Consider the following 17,928-nt stretch of genomic DNA (forward strand, 5'->3'; position numbering starts at 1 on the left):
GAGCCTTATCCTGTCTGCAAATCTTTAAACTATTACATTCTCGATTTGCAAGATGGATGTTGAGTCTATAGGAGTATAGTTTTAAATTTGTGTATGTTAGTGGAAAAGAGAATATAATTGTCTATGGTCTATCTCGACTGCTGAGAGGCTCAGTCAGGAAACAGCTGTTGACGAATAGAAGTGGATTTTCATATTTTGCTCATGCAAAACCAACTTAATGGAAGATGCTACTTGGAATATTTCTGAAATATTGCAATACTGCAGGAATAAGTAAATCGATAGTCAGAGTTTCAGTAACAACTTTATTGGCAGCAGGATCACCACTTATACCGGTTTTACAAAATAGTGTATCAAGTTCTGTTCCATAGGAGGAGTGAAGATGCAAAGAACTTGTGACTTTTAATTCCTAGTGTTTATGAAAAAAGACTCATCTGATAGACGCACCATTCATGGGTCCATTTTGGCGTTCTTAAGTGTACGGACGAGATTTGTAGGGCTTATTTCAATAGTGGTAGAAGTCCAATTTTGTTCATATTGAGATACAGAGTCCTAAAGTTAAATGAGCGCTGAAAATAGTGCAGTTGAGATACTAGAAATATTCAAGCATATGGCTTCTTGCTAGAGATGTTCTTTTTTCTTTGGATCATAAATTTCAGAAGCATTGTAGAAAGAAAAGTGGAGGTAATGGACTTGTACCACTATTGAAATAAACCTTTCATTTAGCATACTATTACTTCCTGAACATCATGCGTAAAATGTAGAAAAAAATTCCCTCTTGTCAAATATGCCAGAGGGCGAAACCAAACAACTGAGAAGTTAGGGGTTCACAGCATTCAGCCAGGTCTGGTGAGCTTGTGGCCATTGTTTATGTAGATATTTGTGGGCCAGTGCCCAGAGCCAGAGGAGGCTGCTAATATACAGTGGCATTCTTTGGTGTCTTCACAAAGTAAGTAAAAGTGTATCCGTTAAAGATAGCAACCTTTGCATCAATTTTGAAGTATGTAAGCAAGTCACGTGCAGTGCTATCGGGGAATTTGTCTAATTTTACCTGCTTTGCTTCGAGGAATTCATTAGCAAGAGCTCGTATTAGACAAATACTTACTTACATGTACTACCCGGAAGGAAATCCCGTGCACCGAATTTTTAGGGAGATAAATAGATTTATGCGACATTGTTGTGACGCCAGAAAAACCGCATGGATCGATTACCTGTAAAATTCGAATAAATTGTGAACTATTTATCCAGTACCACCACTGATTTTACCCCATTAGAACCTATGTTTCGACAAGAAGAACGGTATCCCTAAGATGGAATATCTTCAGTGGGAGTAAACAGTGAGAACACTCTGGTTAGTTTAACCGGGAAAGCCAGAAAACGCAAACAGTTTCTTTATGTAAGGGTTTAATATTGAGCAAACACTCTTGCGAGTACATCCGAAGTGTTCGTTGTTGAATTATAAGAAGCGGAAATGGCAACGTCTGTACGTTAGATCATTCACAATATTAAGAATTCCACATCTGGGATCGTATCTACGTGGCTGTCCTAGAATAAATAGAATTGAAGATTTTTATCCCCTTCAAGATCTAAAGCAGTACTTTTCTTTATATGAGTGTGACTAATACATAATGAAGAGGAGATGACAATTATTGCAAGATAAACGATGTTATACATATTAGGTTAATGTATAAGTTCGTTCCTTTTTCTTTTTTGCATGTTGGTATTGCGGTTGCAATGGATTTATTTACCAATTGTAATTTTGTATTTGGAGTTCACTGTTGCTATATGAGTTGAAATATTGTCATGATATCGTTAGGAGATAGTGATTGGAGCTGTGGACGCTAGAAATAGGAGTACCAAGTGGAGAAATCGGAACATTTCCGACATATCCTTCTGTTTAAGTTCAATAGAGAGGTGGCAGCAACTGAGGCAGTCACAAACTTTTGCGTACTGTTTGGGGATAATTCCTTTGGATAGAGCACAGCTAGAAAATGGGTTTCTCGTTTAAGGCATTAGTGACTCTCTACTTTCAGAAAGAACTTCGGCGTTTGAAGACAATCGGATAAAACCATAATCCAAAATGATCCACGTCATTGTACTCGAGAACCGGCAGTAGTGATGAACTGTGATTTAGTCCACAATCGTGTGAAATTTGCGTGGTATGGGGAAGGTTCACAACTCAGGTATATGGGTACCGTATGTTCTCAGTCAAAATCACAAACATTATCGGATAACTATAAGGTCACCTGTGCTTGCTTGTCATCAATTGGCTCGTGAGCAACACCGACTATTCCTATCCCGCATCATTACTAGTGTCGAGAAATGGTGTCTATACGCTAAGATAACGAAAAGAAAGGAGTTGTTGAGCCAAACATCTACATCTACGTCTACATCTACATCTACATCTACATCTACATCGATACTCCGCAATACATCTGACGGTGTGTGGAAGATGGTACCCCGTACTACAAGTCATTTCCTTTCCTCTTCCGCTCGCAAATAGAACAAGGGAAAAACGACTATCTGTATGCCTCCGTATGAACCCTAATTTCTCGTATCTTAACTTCGTGGTCCTTGGCGCAGTGTTTTTCGAAAAGAACGTCTCCTTCCCTCCAGGGATTTCTATTTGAGCTCCGAAAGCGTTCTCGTGACACTTGAGTTTGGTTCGTATCTACCAGTAACAAATCTAGCAGCCAACCTCCGAATTCCTTTGAAGTATTCCATTAATCTGATCTGGTAAGGATCCCAAACATTCGGGCAGTACTCAAGAATAGGTGGAACAAGCATCCTATATGTGATGAACCAAACTTTCCTACGGTTCTTCCAATAAACCGAGGTCGACTCTTCGCCTTTTCTATCACAATCTTCACATGCCTCCTCCATCTCATATCGCTTTACAACGTTACGCCAAAATATTTAAAAGACATGACTGTGTCAAGCAGGACACTACTAATGCTGTACCGAATATTACGGGTTTGTTTTTTATATTCATCCACGTTAACTTACATTTTTACATATCTACAGCTAGCTGGTACTCATCAAATCAACTAGAAATGTTGTCTAAATCATCTTGTACTCTCCTACAGTCACTCAACTTCGACACCTCACCGTTAATCACAGAATTATCAGCAAATAACCGCAGATTGCTGCCCACCCTGTACGCCAAGTCTTTTATCTATCATACTTCCCTGGTGCACTCCTGACAATACCCTTCTCTCTGGTCTCTGATGAACACCATCCGTCGAGGACAGCACACTGGATTCTATAACTTAAGAAGTCTTCGAGCCAGCCACATATCTGTGAACCTATTCCCTATGCTCGTGCCTTCTTTAATAGCCTTCAATGGAGTGCCGTGTCAAACGCTTTCGGAAAATCCAGAAATATCGCATCTGCCTGTTGCCCTTCATCCACAGTTCTCAGTGTATCATGTGAGAAAAGGGCAATCTGAATTTCGCACGAGCTATTCTTTCTAAAACCATTCTGATTCGTGAACATAAGCTTCATGGTCTCAAGAAAATTTATTACATTCCAAGTGAGAATATGTATACGTCCAACGAATCTGCAGCTAACCGATGTCATGGATAGTGGTCTGTCTTTTGCCCCCCTTATACACAGGAGTTACCTGCGGTTTTTTTTTTCTTTTTTTTTCTTTTTTTTTTTTTTTCTTCCGTCTCTTGGGACCTGGCGCTGAGCTCTAGCTTCACGATAAATGCAAACTAGGTATGGGGTCAGCGCCGTAGAGTACTCTCTGAAAAACCGAACTGAGATTCCATCCGGACCTTGTGCCTTACTTGTTTTCAACTCCTTCAGTTGTTTCTCTACGCCGGAGATGGTAATACTCTGTCGTCGATATGGGACTCTATTCGACGGTCAAACAACAGTACGTTTCTTACCGTTCTCCTGCGTTAACGATTTCGTGAACGTTAAATTTAAAACTTCTGCGTTCGTTTCACTATCTTCAGGTGCTACACTAGACTGGTCAACAAGTGATTGGATGGACAAAGCAGTAACTCCTCGAACTAAGGGCTGTACGCTTCGACAAAGGGTAGTGTTATGCATCTGGTGGAACAGTGACTGTGTCGTATACTATGAATAGCTTCCCCGAGGTGTAACCATCAATGCTGACGTTTCATCTCAACCACTGACTCGTCTTGCAGACACAGTCGGAGAACAACGATCAGGAGGACTGCGTGAAGTGATGCTACTGCACGATAACGTTCGCCCGCATTCTGCTAGACCGACAAAAAATACTGTACAGATGTTGGATTTCGCATCCAATTTATTCACTTGATGTTGCACCCTCAGATTTTAATCTTTTTCACTCTCTATGGAGCAATAGAACAATCTTCAAGGAACTTACTTGCCGGATGAAAATGCTCTCCGAAAACGGCTCGACGAGTTCTTCTTCTCAAGTGCACGTGTTTTCTACAGTCGAGGAATCGAAAAGTTACCGTTGCGTTAGCAGATTGTTGTAACTAGTGAAGGATAATGTATTTTGATGACTAAAGTCTCTGTTATGGTTATTAAATTTACGGTAAAATGCTACGGACTTAAGCACCGACCTAATGCCTAATGATTTACTACGTGAGAAGGTAGATCAAGTTAACTAACATCGCGTACAAAGAGAGGAGCTACAAGAAATGGTCTGCATAATATGATGTTATATGTTTCTGTGTACAGTGTGGTCCATTCATAGTGACCGGGCCAAATATTTCACGAAATAAGCATAAAACGAAAAAACTACAAAGAACGAAACTCGTCTAGTTTGAAGGGGGAAACCAGATGGCGCAATGGTTGGCCCGCTAGATGGTGCTCCATAGGTAAAACGGATATCAAATGCGTTTTTTAAATGGGAAGTCCCATTTTATTACATATTCGTGTAGTGCGTAAAGAAATATGAATGTTTTAGTTGGACCACTTTTTTCGCTTTGTGATAGATGGCGCTGTAATAGTCACAAACATATGGCTCACAATTTTAGACGAACATTTGGTAACGGGTAGGTTTCTTAAATTAAATTATAGAACGTAGGTACGTTTGAACATTTTATTTCGGTTGTTCCAATGTGATACATGTACCTTTGAGAACTTATCATTTCTGAGAACGCATGCTGTTACAACGTGATTACCTGTAAATACCACATTAATACAATAAATGCTCAAAATGATGTCCGTCAACTTCAGTGCATTTGAAAACACGTGTAAAGATATTCCTCTCAACAGCGAGTAGTTCGCCTTCCTTAATGTTCGCTCATGCATTGACAATGCGCTAACGCATGTTGTCAGGCGTTGTCGGTGGATCACGATAGCAAATATCCTTCAACTTCCCCCCACAGAAAGAAATCCGGGGACGTCAGATCCGGTGAACGTGCGGGTCATGGTATGGTGCTTCGACGGCCAATCCACCTGTCATGAAATATGCTATTCAATACCGCTTCAACCGCACGCGAGCTATGTGCCTGACACCCATCATGCTGTAAGTACATCGCCATTCTGTCATGCAGTGAAACATCTTCTAGTAACATCGGTGGAACATTACGTAGGAAATCAGCAAACATTGCACCTTGTAAATTGCCATCGATGAAATGGGGGCCAATTATCCTTCCTCCCATAATGCCGCAGCATACATTAACCCGCCAAGGTCGCTGATGTTCCACTTGTCGCAGCAATCGTGGATTTTCCGTTGCCCAATAGTGCATATTATGCTGGTTAACGTTACCGCTGTTGGTAAATGACGCTTCGTTGCTAAATAGAACGCGTGCAAAAAATCTGTCGTCGTCCCGTAATTTCTCTTGTGCAGTTCACCACTACACACTTCGACACAGAAGTAACTAAGACCGTGCCGCCATTACATTTGTAGCGGTCTTGTTTTCTAGAATCTGAGCTCACATCATCTTAGTCCAATGGTCTAATATTTTGTAGCCTGTACTGTTGTCTTTCACATGAAATATGTTGACAAGGACATTAGCCCATTTTTGGCGTGAAGATTGTTGCCACACATTGCAGAAGAGTGAGTAAGCAATCATTTTCTAATTTCAGTTACAATTCAGACCTGTCCAGCATGTATCATCACTTTATATTACGTTTATTTACAGTCAGGTAGGCTGACATAGTTTAATTGTGTGGTGAGAAGTCTAACGACGACACAGAACGTCGGGTCAAGCCAGTATGAGGGACACAGCTGGGGTAACTAAACAGGAAAGAAAATCAAGGCCCAAAGCTGAGCAATGTTCACAATCACGAGCATATAGGAAACTGTACTCATACTAAGCTTGCTTGCTTTATCTAACACAAGTATTTCCAAAGTTTTCAGGGTACTATATCAAAATAATTTTCTGTAAGTGCTTGTGGTAACATTAGTATGTGAGTATATACAAGGTTGGCATCTGTAGGCACCTTCTCATTTAGCTATATGTGAGTACATACAAGGTTGGCATCTGTAGGCACCTTCTCATTTACTTAATACTCTTCTTCACTGGGTCCAGAAGTATTAGAAAGACATTTTTAATAGGTATCTCTCTACCTTAGTTAAAAAATACAATAGATCTTGTAATAAAGTTTTCACACCGTAAGAAATTACTTAGGTGGATACATCGACGTCATTGTTCTTATGGTTCTTTTATCTTTCCATCAACCTGTAAACATCTTAAAGAAGAGGTACATTCCACTTCTCTTAAACACTATTTCCAAATGATTTTTTTACAAATAAATCTTCGCATTACGTTCTTTGACCAATATAGTGATGTCACTCAACATTATTATATCGCTTAGGTTCAATTACACTATGTACTGATCAAGTAGCGTACATAATACTACACTGCTTGAGTCTAAATCATCCTAAACTACTATTTTCATAATTATATGCATGTACGAGTACGTTTTATACTCCAGACAGAGGAATGTCTATCAGTGAAGGGCATTCTACTGCATAGTTTGTGAGTAGGAGTTGTTGTTGTTGTTGTGGTCTTCAGTCCTGAGACTGGTTTGATGCAGCTCTCCATGCTACTCTATCCTGTGCAAGCTTCTTCATCTCCCAGTACCTACTGTAACCTACATCCTTCCGAATCTGCTTAGTGTATTCATCTCTTGGTCTCCCCCTACGATTTTTACCCTCCACGCTGCCCTCCAATACTAAATTTGTGATCCCTTGATGCCTCAGAATATGTCCTACTAACCGATCCCTTCTTCTGGTCAAGTTGTGCCACAAACTTCTCTTCTCCCCAATCCTATTCAGTACTTCCTCATTAGTTATGTGATCTACCCATCTAATCTTCAGCATTCTTCTGTAGCACACATTTCGAAAGCTTCTATTCTCTTCTTGTCCAAACTATTTACCGTCCATGTTTCACTTCCATACATGGCTACACTCCATACAAATACTTTCAGAAATAACTTCCTGACACTTAAATCTATACTCGATGTTAACAAATTTCTCTTCTTCAGAAAGGCTTTCCTTGCCATTGCCAGTCTACATTTTATATCCTCTCTATTTCGACCATCATCAGTTAGTTTGCTCCCCAAATAGCAAAACTCCTTTACTACTTTAAGTGTCTCATTTCCTAATCTAATTCCCTCAGCATCACCCGACTTAATTCGACTACATTCCATTATCCTCGTTTTGCTTTTGTTGATGTTCATCTTATATCCTCCTTTCAAGACACTGTCCATTCCATTCAACTGCACTTCCAGGTCCTTTCCTGTCTCTGATAGAATTACAATGTCATCGGCAAACTTCAACGTTTTTATTTCTTCTCCATGGATTTTAATACCTACTCCGAATTTTTCTTTTGTTTCCTTTACTGCTTGCTCGATATACAGATTGAATAACATCGAGGAGAGGCTACAACCCTGTCTTACTCCCTTCCCAACCACTGCTTCCCTTTCATGTCCCTCGAATCTTATAACTGCCATCTGGTTTCTGTACAAATTGTAAATAGCCTTTCGCTCCCTGTATTTTACCCCTGCCACCTTTAGAATTTGAAAGAGAGTATTCCAGTCAACATTGTCAAAAGCTTTCTCTAAGTCTACAAATGCTAGAAATGTAGGTTTGCCTTTCCTTAATCTTTCTTCTAAGATAAGTCATAAGGTCAGTATTGCCTCACGTGTTCCAGTATTTCTACGGAATCCAAACTGATCTTCCCCGAGGTCGGCTTCTACTAGTTTTTCCATTCGTCTGTAAAGAATTCGTGTTAGTATTTTGCAGCTGTGACTTATTAAACTGATTGTTCGGTAATTTTCACATCTGTCAACACCTGCTTTCTTTGGGATTGGAATTATTATATTCTTCTTGAAGTCTGAGGGTATTTCGCCTGTTTCATACATCTTGCTCACCAGATGGTAGAGTTTTGTCAGGACTGGCTCTCCCAAGGCCGTCAGTAGTTCCAATGGAATGTTGTCTACTCCGGGGGCCTTGTTTCGACTCAGGTCTTTCAGTGCTCTGTCAAACTCTTTACGCAGTATCGCATCTCCCATTTCATCTTCATCTACATCCTCTTCCATTTCCATAATATTGTCCTCAAGTACATCGCCCTTGTATAGACCCTCTATATACTCCTTCCACCTTTCTGCTTTCCCTTCTTTGCTTAGAACTGGGTTTCCATCTCAGCTCTTGATGTTCATACAAGTGGTTCTCTTATCTCCAAAGGTCTCTTTAATTTTCCTGTAGGCAGTATCTATCTTACCCCTAGTGAAATAAGCCTGTACATCCTTACATTTGTCCTCTAGCCATCCCTGCTTAGCCATTTTGCACTTCCTGTCGATCTCATTTTTGAGACGTTTGTATTCCTTTTTGCCTGCTTCATTAACTGCATTTTTATATTTTCTCCTTTCATCAATTAAATTCAATATTTCTTCTGTTACCCAAGGATTTCTAAGAGCCCTGGTCTTTTTACCTTCTTGATCCTCTGCTGCCTTCACTACTTCAACCCTCAAAGCTACCCATTCTTCTTCTACTGTATTTCTTTCCCCCATTCCTGTCAATTGTTCCCTTATGCTCTCACTAAAACTCTGTACAACCTCTGGTTCTTTCAGTTTATCCAGGTCCCATCTCCTTAAATTCCCACCTTTTTGCAGTTTCTTCAGTTTTTAATCTACAGGTCATAACCAATAGATTGTGGTCAGAGTCCACATCTGCCCCTGGAAATGTCTTACAATTTAAAATCTGGTTCCTAAATCTCTGTCTTACCATTATATAATCTATCTGATATCTTTTAGTATCTCCAGGGTTCTTCCATGTATACAACCTTCTATCATGATTCTTAAACCAAGTGTTAGCTATAATTAATTTGTGCTCTGTGCAAAATTCTACCAGGCGGCTTCCTCTTTCATTTCTTAGCCCTAATCCATATTCACCTACTACGTTTCCTTCTCTCCCTTTTCCTACACTCGAATTCCAGTCACCCATGACTATTAAATTTTCGTCTCCCTTCACTATCTGAATAATTTCTTTTACATCATCATACATTTCTTCAATTTCTTCGTCATCTGCAGAGCTAGTTGGCATATAAACTTGTACTACTGTAGTAGGCGTGGGCTTCGTGTCTATCTTGGCCACAATAATGCGTTCACTATGCTGTTTGTAGTAGCTTACCCGCTTTCCTATTTTCCTATTCATTATTAAACCTACTCCTGCATTGCCCCTATTTGACTTTGTGTTTATAACCCTGTAGTCACCTGACCAGAAGTCTTGTTCCTCCTGCCACCGAACTTCACTAATTCCCACTATATCTAACTTTAACCTATCCATTTCCCTTTTTAAATTTTCTAACCTACCTGCCCGATTAAGGGATCTGACATTCCACGCTCCGATCCGTAGGACGCCAGTTTTCTTTCTCCTGATAACGAAATCCTCTTGAGTAGTCCCCGCCCGGAGATCCGAATGGGGGACTATTTTACCTCCGGAATATTTTACCAAAGAGGACGCCATCATCATTTAATCATACAGTAAAGCTGCATGCCCTCGAGAAAAATTACGGCCGTAGTTTCCCCTTGCTTTCAGCCGTTCGCAGTGCCAGCACAGCAATGCCGTTTTGCTTATTGTTACAAGGCCAGATCAGTCAATCATCCAGACTGTTGCCCTTGCAACTACTGAAAAGGCTGCTGCCCCTCTTCAGGAACCACACGTTTGTCTGGCCTCTCAACAGATACCCCTCCGTTGTGGTTGTACCTACGGTACGGCCATCTGTATTGCTGAGGCACGTGAGTAGGAGTAGTGTTCACGTAATCTTGACTACCCCAAACTTGCTCCTGAAACATTTAGCTATTTTCTGTATGGACATCTTAAGATTTTCCTTAGTCAACACAGGTATTATCTCAAACATCATCAATTATTTTACCATTAGCACTTGCTAATTCAGATTGAACTCATAACTAAATATTACACTAAATATTAAGCGTTAATTCAATAAGGGCAATTATCTTTCTTTTGTTGCTCAGCAAATATCGTCTTTATTACCCCTCTTCAGTTTATTTGTACACTTACACTTGTCACATTCCATACAGTGTTTTCATGATGAGAAATACATAATATTGTAACAATGAGACAGACACAATTAGCTTTCTACAATTTACCTACATACTGCATGTGTGGTCCTGAAAAAGAAGTCTTGTCATGATCACAAGTGTAGCTCACGTGATAAAAGGAAAAGAATTAAAAATTGAGAAATTGCTATTGCAGCGTTCTTCAGAATGTTAATTGCTCAGAAGTTGGGCCAGTGACCACCACAGGAATTAAACACTAAAATCATAATTGAATCACGTAATATTAATGTATTACCACTTCTACTGTGAATAGCATGTTATATTTTATTTTGGTTACCTCACTGCTCGTAGCCAGGCTGTAAATCGTTGTTGGCAAGTATGTAAGTTTGATGATAGAGGCTATGATTGTATTTAATATAATGCAGGAAATAATTCGGCATTACATTAATTAACATATATTGGACTTCGTGTAGTAAATTTAGATGAAAGGATTCGACATTTTATGGTATGCGCACGTCACCAAACTGGTCTCTTTCCAGCTTCAGTTACTGTGGAATATAGGAACCCCCTACATCATTAATGACAAAGAGTGACAACAGTCCTCTTTGAATGAAACATAGGGTAAAGCAGAGATTATAATCATAACCATCCAACTCATTAAATCTAATTACAATTATGTGCACATGCTAAGCTGCTTCATGAGAGAAGGCCAAAGGTGTAGAAGCGACAAAATTTAGAACGTGTATCTTGCCTCCCTTATTTACTAAAGAATGTAGTAATTCACATCAGTGATTGATGTGGGAATGTAACAGCAACATCTTAGATCAAACTGATATCGGAATATTTGCTGATAATATTCATGCGGTGTGATTGAGAATCTTGGCGTTCGTCCAGCCTGGAACAATAATACCATTGTAGGTAATCACTCTTGGGTGGAGCGATATATCTAAAGTTATTTTCATTCAAGAGAATCAACTGCCATACACTGTTATGCATTCAAAACGAAACAACTTACGAACAGCGTCGGCACAAAATTCGCCTCACATGAATCCAATGACTACCATCTCCTTTCATTCTTCTATAAACTGATCGATTCTCAATGTTGTGGATATGAGAAAGCGATGAAAAGGCTGAAACCTCAGATTCTCGGAGTTTATGCAGAGCTTTTTAAGTAAGTTTTTCTCCACGGTACCAAACTGCTTGGATGATTGTGGCAACTACAAAGACAAATGTCTTTACGTTGGCGTCCCACCGCTAACACAGTGCTAATACAAACAAGATATAAGATACACGACAATCAATAAACGCCCAAATATTTGATATATTGAATGAGCTAATTTATCTAAAGAATCAGAGAACTATATTGATGACTATTTCTATTGACTAATCGACTAGTACATGTCTAGACAAAGAAAAAGAACTTCGTGTTTGGAACGCTTTGTCCTCCTGAAGTACATGGCTTTATTCCACAACACTAACAATATCATTTTATTGGCTGGAATCCCTAAACGTTGTTCTTCGTTTCGGTCGGAAGATGTCAAAATATCTGACTTAACAATCTCGAAATAAAACTATATAATAAAATTCATGACCGAAGCTTCAGATAAAACTGAGATTGAAACGGTTGTCTTACAAGAAGACAGATGGACTTTCTGTCATATTTTGAAAAATGAGGATAAATCACGAAGGAAATTTGATCATTCCAGAGTGGGCTCCAAAGTCAAATGCCTGCATATTTTCTGAATTTCTTTTCTCAAATAACATCTTTAGTGCAGTTTTCAGTTTAGACAGGTAAACGAAATAACTGAAATTGTGTACTTATATATTTTGCTTCAGAAGATGAAAAACGTGGTTATGAATGGTAACGAACCAAACAAGAAAATAACAAACTATCGAGATGCTGAGTAGGTTGAGGAATTAGGAGTAATGCCACATGCCATGCTACAACAGGAAATGATTCAGCGTGGCTACAAATCAGTAAAATATACACGTTAGAACTTTTTTTCCGGATAGAAGTTGAGGAATCAGTTTCTAAAGAGTGAACGAACAGTTCCTAAAACAACAGACGACGGTGGTAAACGCTCGGACAGCACAGCGCTTCACGCAATGGGGACATTACAGCAGGTGGCAAACTTCTTTCTCATCTAGATGAAGTGCGCAATGCGAACTGATTTAAGTCTGGATACTGTCGGGAAGTTCTGATAATAGTTCAGTTGTCGTCAAGTGAGCGTTACTCGGTAGACTATGCACGATGCTGATGAGCAGAAAACTATTTTCTCTTCCTGTATCAAATTGCCCCCAGTAAATTTTTCGTAGTTTCGTTACAGAATATTGAGCAAATTGACGCAGGCAGTCTGAAAATTTCAACTGCTCAAAGATTCATTCAGAGGTAGCGAAAATATAGACACTGGGAATTATTCGTGGCAGAGAAGGGTGTTTCGTAATTCTCCTGAGACAAAATTGCGAGAAATTTAGGTGTCTAATGAAAGAGCATCTGTCATTTCGGAGTACGTAAAATGAGTAATTCGTCTTTTTTTCAGAGAGCCCTCATTCCTTTCACATAAAAGCACAATACTCTTGTCGAAACCGTAAAAGTCCGGACTAGAAATCCGTAATTAACGTGAGCAGGGAAAGATGTGGCATCCTTTGAGAGCAGCCCATGTGGACGCGAAGAGCCGATTCTGCGAAAAGAAGGCAAGTCTTCCGGCACAAAGAGGTTTAATACAAAAGCAGTGGACCATAAAACGGAACTCCGTGAAGGCTCGCGGCAAGGAGAAAGAAGTAACGAGGATACAGCGGAAGGCACAGAAACTGTGTTCTGATCGCTACGGTGTAATTTTCGTTTCCACGCGGGAGCAAATGATAAAGGAATGTGACGAATCATGCTGTCAGAATGACAAAATCAGCTTATGACACAATATGACAACAATATGTTTCTATCGATTTCATATATTATTTTCAAATGTAAATTTTTTGTAGAATAATATGGTTATATTGATTTAAAATTATTATAAATTATAAATTATTATAAATTATTGTAAAACTATGTACTTTCAAAAAACCTGATTGTGAATGTGGTGTTCCCTAAGGGGTACTTCGTTCAAGGTAGATGAATCGATCTCCGTATTGTACAAGTAGCAAATGAAAGACAGAATACACAGATAGGGGAAGTACCTACCTCATGGGAAGTTGACAAAACGCTATAAGGCGGCGGAGATTGCTATATCGCCGCCTTACAATTGCTCCCACAAGCGATATGTAAGAGACAAGAAGAGAGAGAGAGAGAAAGAGAGAGAGTTAGAGAGTTAGAGAGAGAGAGTTGTGGGGAAGTGGGAGTCGCTCGGCATCAGTTGAACAGAACAGACGTACACAGCGCAACCGTGCACACTAAAACAATGGTGATCAAAGCGAAATGGATTAGCACTTCATAGATTGGCAAATGCTGGTATGATGTTGCCACTGTAAAACTGCTCGTCACAGCCAACTAACGTGTGTCAACGTGGGAGAAAACTTAGGGCCGCCTGCCGAACATCACCGCAACCGTCTGTACTATGAATTCTTTGCGTTTGTAAAAGCACAGGAACAGTGAATAGCAATTAGTGTCAACACTAATTCACTGGATTTCTTGAAACTTGTTCTTAAAACTAACCAAATAACCTGTGTGAGGCTCGTTATCTTGTCCTCAATTTAAATTAGGCTCCTCCAGTGTAGTGCATTCGTCACACAGTTAATATTTCAACAATTTCGCCAACAGTACTCATAGGTTATAGCCCGTGGTCTAGGGGTAGCATCTTTGATTCATAATCAAAACGTCTTCGGTCCCGGGTTAGAACCCCGCCACTGCATAAATTTTGATAAATAATCAGCATTGGCGGCCGAAGAATTCCGGCATAAGAAGTCAGCCTCATTCTGCCAACGGCCTTGTCAAAGAGGGCGGAGGAGCGGATAGAGGTTCAGGGCACTCTCTTGTCCTAGGGGTGGGAAATTGCCCCTAAAGGCGGAAGAATCAGCAATGATCAACGACATGAGGATGCAGAAGGCAATGGAAACCACTGCATTAAAGACACGTAACGTGTATCCACAGGACAAGTGGCCTGTATTTGAAGAAGTGTCATGATGATATCTCCATTGGCAAAAGATTCCGGAATAGTCCCCCATTCGGATCTCCGGGAGGGGACTGCCAAGGGGGAGGTTACCATGAGAAAAAGATTGAATAATCAAGTAAAGGATAACGTTCTACGAGTCGGGGCGTGGAATGTCAGAAGCTTGAACGTGGTAGGGAAACTACAAAATCTGAAAAGGGAAATGCAAAGGCTCAATCTAGATATAGTTGGGGTCAAAGAAGTGAAGTGGAAGGAAGACAAGGATTTCTGGTCAGAGGAGTATCGGGTAATATCAACAGCAGCAGAAAATGGTATAACAGGTGTAGGATTCGTTATGAATAGGAAGGTAGGACAGAGGGTAGGTAGGACTGTGAACAGTTCAGTGACCGGATTGTTCTAATCAGAATCGACAGCAGACCAACACCGACAGGTAAAGGGGGACGAAAATCTAATAGTCATGGGCGACTGGAATGCAGTTGTAGGGGAAGGAGTAGAAGAAAAGGTTACAGGAGAATATGGGCTTGGGACAAGGAATGAAAGAGGAGAAAGACTAATTGAGTTCTGTAATAAGTTTCAGCTGGTAATAGCGAATACCCTGTTCAAGAATCACAAGAGGAGAAGGTATACTTGGAAAAGGCAGGGACATACGGGAAGATTTCAATTAGATTACATCATGGTCAGACAGAGATTCCGAAATCAGATACTGGATTGTAAGGCGTACCCAGGAGCAGATATAGACTCAGATCACAATATAGTAGTGATGAAGTGTAGGCTGAAGTTCAAGACATTAGTCAGGAAGAATCAATACGCAAAGAAGTGGGATACGGAGGTACTAAGGAATGACGAGATACGTTTGAAGTTCTCTAACGCTATAGATACAGCAATAAGGAATAGCGCAGTAGGCAGTACAGTTGAAGAGGAATGGACACCTCTAAAAAGGGCCATCACAGAAGTTGGGAAGGAAAACATAGGTACAAAGAAGGTAGCTGCGAAGAAACCATGGGTAACAGAAGAAATACTTCAGTTGATTGATGAAAGGAGGAAGTACAAACATGTTCCGGGAAAATCAGGAATACAGAAATACAAGTCGCTGAGGAATTAAATAAATAGGAAGTGCAGGGAAGCTAAGACGAAATGGCTGCAGGAAAAATGTGAAGACATCGAAAAAGATATGATTGTCGGAAGGACAGACTCGGCATACAGGAAAGTGAAAACAACCTTTGATGACATTAAAAGCAATTGTGGTAACATTAAGAGTGCAACGGGAATTCCACTGTTAAATGCAGAGGAGAGAGCAGATAGGTGGAAAGAATACATTGAAAGCCTCTATGAGAGTGAAGATTTGTCTGATGTGATAGAAGAAGAAACAGGAGTCGATTTAGAAGAGATAGGGTATCCAGTATTAGAATCGGAATTTAAAAGAACTTTGGAGGACTTACGGTCAAATAAGGCAGAAGGGATAGATAACATTCCATCAGAATTTCTAAAATCATTGGGGGAAGTGGCAAGAAAACGATTATTAACGTTGGTATGTAGAACTTATGAGTCTGGCGATATACCATCTGACTTTCGGAAAAGCATCATCCACACAATTCCGAAGACGGCAAGAGCAGACAAGTGCGAGAATTATCGCACAATCAGCTTAACAGCTCATGCATCGAAGCTGCTTACAAGAATAATATACAGAAGAATGGAAAAGAAAATTGAGAATGCGCTAGGTGACGAACAGTTTGGCTTTAGGAAAAGTAAAGGGACGAGAGAGGCAATTCTGACGTTACGGCTAATAATGGAATCAAGGCTAAAGAAAAATCAAGACACTTTCATAGGATTTGTCGACCTGGAAAAAGCGTTCGACAATATAAAATGGTGCAAGCTGTTCGAGATTCTGAAAAAGTAGGGGTAAGCTATAGGGAGAGACGGGTCATATACAATATGTACAACAACCAAGAGGGAATAATAAGAGTGGACGATCAAGAACGAAGTGCTCGTATTAAGACAAGGCTGTAGCCTTTCGCCCCTACTCTTCAATCTGTACATCGAGGAAGCAATGATGGAAATAAAAGAAAGGTTCAGGAGTGGAATTAAAATACAAGGTGAAAGGATATCAATGATACGATTCGCTGATGACATTGCTATCCTGAGTGAAAGTGAAGAAGAATTAAATGATCTGCTGAACGGAATGAACAGCCTAATGAGTACACAGTATGGTTTGAGAGTAAATCGGAGAAAGACGAAGTTAATGAGAAGTAGTAGAAATGAGAAACTTAACATCAGGATTGCTGGTCACGAAGTCAATGAAGTTAAGGAATTCTGCTACCTAGGCAGTAAAATAACCAATGACGGACGGAGCAAGGAGGACATCAAAAGCAGATTCGCTATGGCAAAAAAGGCATTTCTGGCCAAGAGAAGTCTACTAATATCAAATACCGGCCTTAATTTGAGGAAGAAATTTCTGAGGATGTACGTCTGGAGTACAGTATTGTATGGTAGTGAAACATGGACTGTGGGAAAACCGGAACAGAAGAGAATCAAAGCATTTGAGATGTGGTGCTATAGACGAATGTTGAAAATTAGGTGGACTGATAAGGTAAGGAATGAGGAGGTTCTACGCAGAATCGGAGAGGAAAGGAATAAGTGGAAAACACTGATAAGGAGAAGGGACAGGAAGATAGGACATCTGCTAAGACATGAGGGAATGACTTCAATGGTACTAGAATGAGCTGTAGAGGAAGACAGAGATTTGAATACGTCAAGCAAATAATTGAGGACGTAGGTTGCAAGTGCTACTCTGAGATGAAGAGGTTAGGACAGGAAAGGAATTCGTGGCGGGCCGCATCAAACCAACCAGTCGGTTGGCAAAAATAAAAAAACCTCATTGCTTTTGCTCACTTTCATACTATTGTTAAGTGAAGTAACGCATCAGAGATAAACTGATATGGCGTAACTTAAAATATGTTTCTCTTGATTTTCTACTCCGGAGTGAAAGGGCGTTGTATCGTCATTGCAGCTTTTTTTTTCCATTTGGATTTATCAGGACGTGGTACATTTACTGTTGCATGGACGTAATTGCTGTTAGGCGTTCGTATAAATAGATGTGTCTGTCTTCACTGATTTTTATAATATTCATGTCGTTTTCAATATTGCTTGGTCAATCGTGTGTTCTTCTTTTAGATGATCCGAAAATGTTGCATGATTTGTACCATACTCAACATTTGCGGATAATCTAAAAGAAGAACACCTTAGGCGAAGCAATATTGAAAACGAAACGGATACTATGATAATCAGTAAAGACACACACCTCCTCCGCTTCCAAGAAAATTTCCACGTACAAATTGCATTAACACAAAATTAA

The sequence above is a fragment of the Schistocerca cancellata genome, chromosome 2 (genome assembly GCF_023864275.1).
Source record: "Schistocerca cancellata isolate TAMUIC-IGC-003103 chromosome 2, iqSchCanc2.1, whole genome shotgun sequence".
NCBI lineage: Eukaryota > Metazoa > Arthropoda > Insecta > Orthoptera > Acrididae > Schistocerca > Schistocerca cancellata.